Genomic DNA, 14295 nt, shown 5'->3' on the forward strand with positions numbered 1-14295 from the left:
TTAAATAATACATTTTCGGTAATGTTTACGCACAGCGGCCTACAAAGAAAATGGCTGCTGAGTTCTGAGTTTTATGAAAAAATTGAAACTGAAAGAAATCCTTATTCTACATAAAAATTATAAAGATAAATTGTTTGTAAGAAAAGTTTGCTTTGCTCACAAAAATAGTTTTTCATATTGAACAGTGAAATCCATCTTTTTAAATTTTTTATCTCCAACCATCAACTGACTTCGATTAACGGTTCAGTGTGCATGGTAAATAACAGATTTCACACGTAAAAGAATTGACTATTAATCGACGCTTAGCAATTCATGGAATCATTTTCCAAATCGTCAGTCAGCTTCATGACAAGTTGGGATGTTACGTTTTTGAATTTTTGAGATGAGGATGGGTTATTCATATTATTTGGATTCATTGGACTACTGTTCTCATCTTGAATGTTATTTTCACAATGTTTCGGTCGATATAACCTCCGACCTTCTTCAGGTGTATCTTGTCGAACTCGGGAATGTTTCTGTCGAATTCGGGAATTTGGACGGAATTTCGATTGGAATCTTTTATTTACTTCACGGGGGTAGAGCTCGCTTGTTCTGTCAGCCATGACTGGAAAAAGGTCCTAAGTAATTATATTTTTCATCTGCAAGGAATTGCGGCGCAGTGGTTAGAGTACTTGGAAAAATCAATTGTAAAAAGTGATATTCTCCTGAAGGTTGAAGGTTCAATCCTCAGTGTGGGCGACCGAAAAATGCAATTGCAAATTACTTCGGACCTCTATCCAGTCATGACTGACATAACAACAGCACGCTACTCCGTGAAGTAAATAAAGGGTTTCATTCAAAATTTCGTTCAAATTCCCAAATTCGACAAGATACACCTGAAGAAGGTCGGAGGTTATATCGACCGAAACGTGAAAATCACACTCAAGATGAAATCAGTAGTTCGATGAATCCAAATATTACGAAGTTAGAATATTGTTATTTTCTTCGGTCTGTATCAAATCATTGTTACAAACAGCATTAACAAACACTTGTTGGACACATTCAAAGAACTCAACGACCATTTTCTTTCTAGGCCGCTGTATCTACACTTTGCCCAAGATATGTTTGAATTTGTGATGATCTGATCAACGTTTTATGATATTACACTAGCTTACTCCCCAGTTCTCATGGTTTAGATGTCTCTGATTTCCATTGTACAATTTTGTCATCACCAGTTAAAAAAAAAAAATTGTTTTGTAAAATCGTTCCAGACAAGGCATGAAGCCACTTGACGTGAGGAGCTAACAAGATGAAATATTATTATCAAAAAGACAGATGACTTTAGTCTTGAAAAGACCAGGATTATTATAGACAGGAGGAAAGCAGCCAGCAAAAAGAGTTCCAAGTTCCACAAGCCTCCAGTTCTTAGAAAGAAGCTACTGGAATGGATTCAAACAAGATGGCAGCAATTTGTCACCTGCTTACATGATTAAAGTTGCTTTTTAATAATTCAGTAATATTCAGGTAATTTCGACTGCATAATTTGGAAGCTACCATTGTAACTTATTAGAATTGACAAAAAAAATCAGTTGAAACCATTTCTTTTTATCTGAAAACTATTTATCGACTACGAAATCTCGTCCCAATAGTGTAGAAGCCCCCCAAAAGCCTTTGTTGAAAAAAGAAAAAAAAACAGTCAGCAAGAAAAGTTCCAAGTTCCACAAGCCTGCAGTTTTTAGAAAGAAGCTACTGGAATAGGAAGCTGTATTTCTTTTTAGGCCGCTGTGCCTAAACATTACCACATCTCCTATACAATTACAAGTTGGTATAATATTAGAATCATATAAGGTGTGATTACTGAAGAGTGTTATCGCAAAAAAAGCACTGAATGTGTTTGGGGTTAGGTTGCGGTTTGTGTGAGTGAATGAGAAGGTTAGGGTTAGGGTTAGGGTTAGGGTAATGGTTAAGGGAATATTTGCCCATTAAAACATTTTTTCTCTTGCTTTCTTCATGTTAAGTTAAGAGTTTAATTGTTCGTTTTTTTTCTTCCTTTTTGGACAGTTGAAAAAATTCTTTGTCAAATTCATTTTTTACTTCTTATCTTCAGTTTTTTAAAAAAAGTTCTTCAGTTTGTTTTTGCGTTGTCAGCAGAATAGTTCAACTGGATTGTCCGGGGGGGGGGATGAAATGTCTTCTTTCTTTCCTGTTTTTTTTGTTTTGTTTTGTTTTTTTTAATGGTGTATATGTAGGGGCGAGGCAGCAATATCGCTTTTTTTTTATTTTGTAAGAATATGAAAAATGTTTTGGTTTTTTTTCCAAATCGAAGATGCTATGAAAGCAAAAAGGGGGAAAAAAATGATTAAAATATTTGAAAATGTAGTTCAGGTGTAGAAAAATGAAATGGATTTAAGGGGCAGAGAAAAATTAATGTTTTCTTCTTTTTTTTTTTTAAAAAAAAAAGAAAAAGAAAAAAGGTTCTCACGTAACACCGGGGTTTGCTCTTTTTTTTTTTTTTTTTCCTAATTTTTATGCCAACTTTAGCAAGAGATAGATAGACAGCTAGGTAGATAGCAAGAGAGAGAAAAAAACAAAACGGGGAAGAAAGAGACAGAAAGTTACATGTAAAAAAAAGTCCTGGGTCGGAGGGGGTTTAAATTTTAAGGGAGACAACTTGAGAGAGAGAGAGAGAGAGAGAGAGAGAGAAGAGGAAGAGGAAATTAAGATGTTTTATGTAAATAGAAGAGCTAGGTATGGCGAAATAAAATTTCAAGGGAGACAACTTTAACCAAATATATATATATATGTATATAAATATATATATATTATATATATATATATATATATACATATATATATATATATATATATATATATATATAAAGAGATAGATAGATAGGTAGACAGGCAGAAAGAGACGGATAGATAGAGAAAGAAATAAAGAGATGAAGGGGAAGAGAAAAAAGGGAGTTACATGTAAAGAAAAGAGCCGGTGGGTGGGTGGGGGAAATAAAATTTCAAGGGGGACAACTCGTTGGTAAAACATTTTGTGATTTTTAAGATTGAATGATTTTTGTGATTCTTTCCAAGTGAAACTTTGTCAAATCATAAACGATGTCGATGATGATGATGATGATGATGATTATAATAATGATGATGATGATAATGATGCATCCGATTAGACTGAGGCGTTAGAAATTTTCCTCTGTTCTTTTTTTTTTTTTGTGGTTTGTTACTGATGAGAGGGAGAAAATTGCATCAACAAATGTTTTTCTTGTAAGGTGAATGAAACCAGATGACTGATGACTACATCACAGCAATTTCGTATGGATGAAAAAAAAAAAAAACAACAAAAAAACAAAAAACGGAAAAAAAAATGGAATGCCTTTATCTCCGTTTTTTTTTTTTTTTTTTTTTTAAATATGCCCTGCTTTCAAACTGAAAGACACGATGAGGAGGGGGGAGTAAGAAGCAAAAAAAAAAAAAATATTTTTTTAAATTGACAAAATTGTGAAAAGTTGATAGTTACGAAGGACAAAGTGGAAATGGTCACTTGATTAAAAATGAAGATTAATAGAAAGAGTTTTAGGAGAAAATGAGATTGTCAAAGTCAAATGTATGTGCTTGTATGTGTTTGGACATATGTGTGTATATATATATATGTACGTATATGTGTGTGTGTTTGCGTTTATGTATACGTGTGTGTTTGTATATATATACATATATATATGTGTGTATGTATGTGTTTGTGAATATGTCCATATGTGTGTGTGTGTGTGTGTGTGTACAAGTGTTCATGTGTTTGTGTATGTGTGGATGTATATGTGCATGTATGTGCGTATATGTGTGTTTGTGTATGTATATGCATTGTGTGTATATATGTGTGTGCGTATCTGTATGTTTGTGTGCGTATGTGTGTATTTGTATGCATGTATACATGTGTGTAGATATATGTGAGTATAGGTATGTATGTATATGCGTATCTGTGTGTCTTTATGTTTATGTGTGTTTGAATGTATATGTATTTATGTATGTGGATGTATTTGTGTATTTGCGTGTGCATGTGTATATGTGTATGCTGTATGCATGGGAATATGAATACGCATATTCTTTAAGAGGATGGGTGGGTGTAGGCTGATGTCCATACCATCGCTAAAAAAAAAATAATAAAATAAACAGAAACAAGTCTTCGTCGGGACAAAAATGTCCAGATTTTTCACTTAGTCAATATCGAACAGTTAAACTTTTCAAAGAATCTTTAAAAACAAAAATCAAAACATAAAAAAAAGAAAAACAAATTTAAAGTCGATCAAAAATTCTGAACCACGGTATATTTTTGTGTGTCCAGTTCATTTTTTTTTTGTTTGTTTTTGTTGTTGTTTTGTAGTACTTTGCTTATTTTTATTGTTTTCTTTTTACTTTCATAGAAGAGTGTTTTTTGGGGGGTGGGGGCGGGGGTTCCTCTTTCTTTTTGGGGATTTTTGCTTTCCAAAAAATGTTCGGACCATTTCTTCCATTTTTTTTTTTGTCAACAAAACGTCAAATAACCGTTGAGAATTTTTTTATATGCTTGATCGTATTAACAGAATGCATTTATAGCGATTGATGAAACACTTGCTGAACGTCAGAAATCTTTCGCAGTTCATAGGCCAGTAACCACAGAAGTTGTGAGACAATTTCACAGATTTTTTTTTTATCTACGCAATTCTTAAAGCATACTTGCAAAATAAATATATATTTTTTTTACCTCAAATTAAGTTTACCAATTCTATGCCAAAGACCAATAAATGTACAGGTTTAAGAATATGGAATTTTTTTTTTTTTTAATTTTTGAGATGAGGATTGATAATACGTCTTATTCAAACTACTGTTTTCATCTTGAGTGTTATTCTCCCAACATTTCAGCGAGTCGTAACACTGGATAAGTAGCTAACGGCTCAAACTGACAATGTGGGTGTACCAAGTTTGAATCCAGTTTGTTCCACAGAAACACTTTTATTTAGTGATATTGGCAACATTCACTTGCTTCTTTTTTTTTTTTTTTTTTTTTTTTTGTGCAATTACTTGGTGTCTTTCCAGAAAGAATTCTTACGAGAAAGATATCGGAGAAACCAATATTAATAAAAATCCATGCAAAATGGATGAACGATGCCCACCAATAAGATTTTGGCCAATGTAACCTCCGACTTTCTTCCGGTGTATCTTGACAATGGCTCTTATTTGTGAATGGTGGAAAAGATGTTTTTTTAATTTTTATTTATTGCGGACTATTAGTCTCATTTTTATTAATTGTTGTTTCACGACGTTTCGGCTAACTATTCCTCTGGCCTTCATCAGGTGATAACTGCGACAGGATAGGAACTTCGAATCTCCTAACTGCATTCTCACCAATCACTGCCATCTGTAGTTGTTGTCGTCTCACCACGTTTTTGGCCAAGTAAGAAAAAAAAAAAAAAAACGTCGTGAAACAACAACTAATAAAGATAAGAATAATAGTCCACAATAAATAAAAAATAATATAAATAATACTCATCTCAATAATGAATTCCAATTAAAATAATAGGATCTTTTTTGTAGATTTTTTTTTTTTTTAACGAATAATAATTGTTAAAATTCTAAGTGTGCGATCAACTTCATGTTCCTCAAACACATCACCAATTTTGGATTCCAATAACTATTGTTTGTTTAAAAAAAAAAAAACATTCATTTTATCATTCAACAATAACAACCATTGTCAAAATACACATGAAGAAGGTCAGAGTTTACATTGACCGAAATGTAAGAATAATCGCTACGATGAGAACAGCAGTCTGACCAAGCCAAATAATGCATATTTGGAAGTTTGTTTTAAGGAAAAAATATCCAACACAATCTTCAGATACAGAAAGGAATAAGGTAGTGTGAAATGAATAAGAGAATAATAAGGGAATAAGGTAATATAAAAGGATTAAGGTAATATGAAAGGAATAAGATAATTAAGGAATAAGTAACCAAGACAATGTATTTATGTATTAATTTAGAAATCCTAATGATCCATCTTCTAAAAATGATTTTAATTTTCTGAAAATTATTCTAGCCTTGATGGGAAAAGAAATTATTTCATATATGTCGAGAGTATGCTAAATTGATCCATGTATGTATTTAAATTACCCGTCCGAGAGTAGGTAAAATTATTTTAAATATGTGTTGTACAGTACCCGTCCTCGCGAAGGTAAAATTATTAAATATACATGCTGTAAACTACCTATCCTAGGGAAGGTACAATTATTTCATACATGTGTGTAATAATCATCCTAGGGTAGGTAAAATATTATTTTGCTAGAAATAGCAAATGATACATAGACATTAAAAATTGCTCTCTCCTAAGAATAACAAAAATATTCAAAATCAAATTCAATTTTCTTATTGTTTATACAGACCCGAGCAACTTCCAACTGTTTGGTATATTTCATCTGATTCTGTACAATATATGCTATTCTTGACAAAGTTCCATAACTGAAGCAAAATATTTTGTGTTTGTCATGCAGTGCACTACTCCTTCCAATAAATACTAACGACTATATATGTAATAAACTACATATATAATAGTTTGTTGAGGTATTATCAACATAATCTGCACTTAAAATCAAACCATCGATAACGTTGGCAATGTTGTCATATAGTTAACAGTCAAAAAATTTAAAATAAGCAAAATACACAACAAATAAATTTTCAAAGTGATAGAAAATTGAATTTTCTATCGACATGCATAGTTTTAAACTTCTAAAACTGTTTCTTTAATTTTGTTATTTCAACATTTGTTTCATTAATTTCATTTAGCCAAATTCGTCTATCAAAGATAACGGTCGATTTTCTTGTCTTTTCTTTTTTTTTTTTTTTTTTTTGAGATGATCACTAATGTAAGGTTTAAAAGAGTTTTAAAAAAACTTATTATAATCTCACTGGAAACCACCCCAGACTTAGGGTTAGTTATAACTATGATCCCTTTTTTTTAAATAATAATCTAAGTTTGAAATTTTTAAAGTTTGTTATTTCAGCGTTGGTTTTGTTATTCATTTATTTTTTGTTTGGAATTTATCATTAATTTCAGGTTTAAAGGATTACAAAAAAAAAGATTTACCATATCCCGTCAGAAAACTAGCTCCAGACTCACGGTTAGTGTTTCTGTAAGCTTCTTTTATTTTTGTAAACCTATCTTCTACGTCTGAAATTTAGTGACCAACTTTTTTTTTAATCACTAGGCATCTTTCAGTGACAAATTTGGTTACGTGAAAGTATATAAAAAATTTTTATTTTTTATTTTTACACAGTGATCACCACTTATCAAGGCCCGGAAGCCACTCAGGGATAAGGGTTATTGCAAGTACATTACGTTAGTGTGGAGATTTGATGAAGTGTTTACTTAAGGGGGTGGTTCATTAGGAATTTGTTAACATTGGACTTGAAGACATCCAAGTTGTAGTCCGGTGGGAAGCAGGCAGACGGAACAGAGTTCCACAGGCGTGCAGTTCTAAGAAAGAAGCTTTGTTCATGGAATCTGCATTTTGATTTAGGCACAGATATAGAGTGGGGGAAATTTTTCACAGTGGATTCAGTTAGACGGGTATTTTTCGTGAAAGATTGGCGAGGGGGGACCAGAGATTGGAGTTCAGACGAGCACCTGCCATGGAAATAACGATAAAACAAGGATAGGCTCGCAACGTCTCTTCTGTGGGAGAGAGGTTGTAGGGCAGAGAAAAGGGCATCCCCCACTAAGCCACGAAGTCTATTTTGTACTCTGTCAAGGCAGGATAGGCTGTTTTTAGCAGCTCCTGCCCAGATATGGCAACAGTATTCCATCCTTGGACATACTTGGCTTTTATATAGATAGAGAATTGCATCAGTAGTGAGATATCTTCTGGAGCGGTAGAAGGATCCCACCATCTTTCCAGCGACCTTGGCAACAGACTTGATGTACGTGTTCCATTTCAGATCAGGAGTAAAGGTTAAACCCTGAAGCTTGTCAAAACACGAATTAGATTATAACAAGACTTACAGACTTAAAAAGCAACATCTCGTTAAAATTTTAAAATAGACAACAATTATGATACATCAGCAACTTTAGCTTCATAAATCATAGGATTTTTAGGAACTTACAATTGGTTAATGGTCTAATTAAATTTTTAACCCCTTTTTTCATTACAAATAATCTAGAAATAATATCCTCCAATCCATCTATGGATTAATATATAAGCTTTCTATTTCCGTCCTAGCTTTGGGGGATAGGTGTTATTCTAACCGCACTGACGATCTGTGATACAGCAAAAGAGTCTTTCTGTTGACTATATGTTAGGTTGCTTTAATGTGAGATAAGATTTCCACAAAATAAATAAATAAATAAATAAACGTCGTAGCTCATACAAACCATAAAAGCAGCAGACCAATAAAAAGTTAAGATTTCAGCTTCGGTGGATAAGTGTTAGTCTAACTGCACTGAACATCTGTGATACAACGAAAGAGTCTTTCCCCCACCCCATCCATAGCCTTGAGTCCCTGAAGGCCATCTATAACTTTGTAGATGCTTTTGTAGCAAGAATTCTTTTTTCGGGGTGACGGTGCTGGCCCCACACCCAACCTTACCAGAAGGTACATACAGCACCTAGCCTTCCCAAATGGTCACCCATCTGGTTACTGACCAGGCTCAACATTGCTTAACTTCGGTGATCTGGCAAGAACGGTGTGTCAATGTGATTGTGCCGTATATGAAAGAGTCTGTTTAGTGACTATATATTAAATTCTTTTAATGTGAGATTTCCACACACACAGAAAAAAAAAACATCACAGCACATCTATGCAATGAATACGGCAGACCAATAAAAAACTAAGTTTTTTATCGCTTAGTAAAGCGTATTAGTTGGTTAGTTTGCTTATTCAGATTTCCTGGCTGTTAACTTATACTGCCAAAAGTTTAATGATTGCATATTAACTTCATAATTTTTTTTTTGTAAATTTATTTGGACCTTAACCTAAATATAAAACCTCGAAAGTATATAGCTGAAACCCCTCCTCCCTTTCCTTTAACAAACATGGCGATTTATACACCTGAAGAAGGTCGAAGGTTACATTAATCGCCAACGTTGTACAGATAACAGTCAAGATGAGAACAATAGTCCGATTAATCGAAATAAAACAAACAATCATTCCCGATCTAAAAAATGCAGCATTGTAACACTTGCAGAACTTTAAAACTATGCAGGCCAATCGAAAAAGTTAAGTTTTCTCTCATTTAATTATTTGTTCCTTGTTTTAGATTTCCTAATAATTGCATATTAATAATTGTTTAACATAATATGCTTCAAAATCGTTACTGACAAAAACAATTTTCCCTTTGTTAAAACTTGGTTCGGAGTTCCCTAAGTCACCTTTCTGGTTATTTCTTTTTGTATTTCAATCAGCCACAAATAAAGATTTTTATCATAGAAAAAAAAAAAAAAAAAAAATTGAATCAAGAAAACTGGCTTTTTTTCCCCTATTCTATATTTTAGGCGTAAAAAATAAGCCATAGATGAAAATATTTGAATCGGCAGATTTTTTGGAATTTAAAATTTGACAAAAATTTTATAGCTGAAAAAAAAACAAAAAAAAACAAAAAAGAAATAGTTTAGTGGGACGTGCTGTTGTTTTCTTAGTGTTTCACTTCAAGAGGATCACTGAATTTTTTTTTTTTTTTTTTTTGGGGGGGGGGGGTATACGTTGTTTTATTCACGGACGGGGGGGGGGGTCGTAGAAAAAAAAGGAGGGAGTTTTATTTTTCTCTTCTGTATTTTCTTCTTTTTCTTTTCTTCTAAGAATTTAAAAAAAAAAAACATTTTCTGAAGATGGAATTATAAGTCTTCAGTTTTACCATTCAGCTGTTCACATACTAATTTAAATCAGCTACATATTCTGCTCCTTTTTTTAATAAAAGAAAAAATGCAAAACCTTTGGACCTTTAATAAAAATATTATTACATATATATATATATATGTGTGTGTGTGTGTGTGTGTGTGTGTGTGTGTGTGTATACACATATATGCATATGGGAAAATATGCTTATTCAATTACATTTCACCCTTTATTCATACCAATCCTTTTATTTATAAAGCTCAATGTATGTTCAATATAATTACAGAGCATATACAAATATATGAAAAGTCTATATTTCCAAACTCCAAAGTGTTGCTTATCTTACCATTTATTTCTTTCAGCATGTTAAAATGTGCAATTATTGACAGCACCTGTTTTGTAGTGCAGAAACATTAATATAATTATTATGTCAATCATATCATGCCAGTTTTTCTAGTCTTTTCCGCCCTGGCTCATCAGAAAAACTCATTAACTTTAAAAGAAAATAAAAAGACTTTGAGCATAATTACATAAAGATTGCATAGACGTCATAAAACAAGTGTAACTACGCTTCCAATTTTTTCAGATTCATGAAAATCATACCCATAGTTTTTTTATTTTCTTTTAAAGTTAATGAGCTTCTATTCTTCTGATGAGTCAGGGTAAAAAATATTTAAAAAATTTACACATTAATTATATGAATGTTTCTGCGCTATGAAACATGTGCTGCCCAGAATAGAACATCTTAACACGCAAAAAGAAATAAACAGTAATATGGACGTCTTGAAATTTGGAATATAGACTTTTGTCATATATATATATATATATATATATATATATATATATATATATATATATATATATATATATATATAAATTTAGTAGAAATGGTAATTATAAAAACCTGAAGAAAGTGCTCCATACTGTTGTAGAGCAAATATGCGTTTTATTTTTTATTACAATTTTTTTTTGTTTAGTTACATTATTGTTTCAGCTACACGACCGTTTTTTGGCCGTCATGTAGCCTCCTCAGACTTTTACAGAAACCTGTCGCGTAGCTGAAACAATAATGTAACTAAACAGAAAAAACGGTTATAAAAAATAAAACGTATATATCTATATATATATATATTTATATATATATATATATATATATATATATTTGGTTAAGTCAAGCTCATGTTTAAACTCAATGAATATTAGACATTCCAAAGATACTAATATCTGATTCCAGAGCAATTATAAATCTGGATATATTTTCCGACAAAAACACGATCTTGTATCAAGCAAAATTGGTTTTTATTAAATTAAAAGATACCAGCTGTTTCTTACATACCATCAGAGCATTGGTGACAACAAGATCTGAATCTTAAAGAGACATTAGCAGAGCTACCTGGTTTTTCCCGGGGGGGGGGATCAAAAGTGTAACAAAAGTGTATTAAAACTTCTAACACTTTTAGCCCTCTCTCCCTTTTCTTCTCTTCCCAAACCTCCCACGTTTCTTCTTCCCTCCCCAATTCTCACCATTCTCGTCTGCTCAGCCCATTCCTCTTTTCTTTCATATAATAGATCCTCTGAAGAATAAGCCGGCATTTGCTTTCCAAATCAGTACATAAAATGACTAAAAAGAAGACATCCCACCTTTCCCCAACGAAACCTGGCCCAGTTGATATTATTGATCCAGTTTGAATAAGGTACAAAGTAAAATTCAATTTTCAGTGACACTCTTCTGGAGGTTGAAGGTTCAATCCTGAATACAGGAAATACCCAAAATATGATTGCGAATTACTTGAGACTTCTACCCGGTCATGGCTTATTGAACGAGAGCATTGTACGCAAATGGATTAAATAAAGGGTTTCATTTGAAATTCTGTGCAGATCCACAAGTTTGGCAAAAAGATTCCTGAGTTCAACACAATATATCTGGATAAAGTATAAGGTTACTTCGGTTGAAATTTTGTGAGAAATAAAGATGTTATTTTTGCAGGACATCTAGTGTTCCCGATGCCATGAAATAAAATGTTAAAAAAATATCAGATTGATAGCGAAGATGATGGGGTGGCGCCCCTACAGATTCTGACGATGGACTATTCCTGAAGTAACTTCCAGTAATAGTTTCTGCCATCGAGCAGTCTGGATATGAGACGCAGAGCGAGTGGGTCGTAATCTTATTTTGTTCTTCCAGTTGAGCGAGTCCGACTCAAACGATATACGTTTCTGTATTTTCTGCGAATATATATTTCATCACATTGCTTTCAAGCCTTCTCATTCTTCTTTCAACATTTAAACGAAAACAGTTTGTTTTTTTAACTTTAGGATGGATATACAAACACACATGAATGCACCTTTTATATAATAGATGAGACTTCATATTTACAGAAAAAAAAACATGATTAAATCTTAAATGAGAATCAGATATTGTAATAATAGATGCTCTGATTGTATGGCTGTGAAGAAACAGCTGATAATCAAATTTTGAGGGATACGAAAAATTGTTTTAGTTTGAAAATATCTCAATATATATATATATATATATATATATATATATTGAGATATTATATATATATATATTATTTATATATATATATAGATTATTTTTAAAAGATAATTATATCTATCTAAATTTATATATATATATATATATATTATATATTATTTTTAAAAGATAATTATATTTATCTAAATTTATATATATATATATTATATATATTATTTTTAAAAGATAATTATATCTAAATATATATATATACATATGTGTGTATATGTGTATATACATTTATATAGGTATATATATACACATATGTATATGTATGTATATATACACATATATATATGTATATATATATGTATACATACACATATATATGTATATATATATATACACATATATATATGTATATATATATGTATACATACACATATATATGTATATATATATACACATATATATGTATCTATATAAACATACATATATATGTATCTATATAAACATACATATATATACATATATATATATACATACATGTATATATATACATATATATGTGTATATATATACATATATATGTATATATATATACATATATATGTATATACATATATATGCATATATATACACATATATATGCATATATATGCACATATATATACATATATATATACATATATATACATATACACACATATATATACATATACACACATATATATACATATATATGTATATATACATATATACATATATATGTATATATATACATATATATATGTATATATATAAATATATATGTATATATATATACATATATATGTATATATATACACATATATGTATATATACATATATATGCATATATATACATATATATACACATATGTATATATATATATGTATATATATACATATATGCACAAATGTATTCATATATATACACACATATACATACATATATATATACAAATATCCATACATATATATATATGTATATATATACATATATATACACGTATGTATTCATATATATACACATATACATACCTATATATACACATATACATACATATATATGTATATATATACATATATATACACGTATGTATACATATATATATGTATATATATACAAATATATATGTATGTGTACATATATATATACACATATACATACATATATATGTATATATATACATATATATACACTTATGTATACATATATATACACATATACATACATATAAATGTATATATATACATATATATATACATATATACACACATATATATGCATATATACATATATATATATACATACATATATATATACATACATATATATATACACATATACATACATATACACATATATATATACATATATACACATACATATAAATACACACATATATATACATATAAATACATATATACACATACATATACATACATATATATACTTATACATATATATACACATATATATAAATATAGATACACATATATATAAATATATGTATACATATATTTACACATATATGTATACATATATATATATACATATATATATATACATACATACATATATACATATATATGTACATATATATGTATATAAATATATATACATATGCATATATATATTTATATACATATATATATACATACATACACAGATATATACATATATATACATACATACGTTTATATACGCATATATATATATACATATATCTATACATATATATACACACATATATATATACATATATATACATACATATACGCATATATATACATATATCTATACATACATATACGCATATATATACATATATCTATACATACATATATATACATATACATATATATATATATATACATATACATATATATATACACATATATATGCACATACACATATATACATATGTTTACATATATATTTACATATATATATA

This window comes from Euprymna scolopes, chromosome 16 (genome assembly GCF_053919585.1).
Source record: "Euprymna scolopes isolate OS-2025 chromosome 16, ASM5391958v1, whole genome shotgun sequence".
NCBI classification, from domain to species: Eukaryota; Metazoa; Mollusca; class Cephalopoda; order Sepiida; family Sepiolidae; genus Euprymna; species Euprymna scolopes.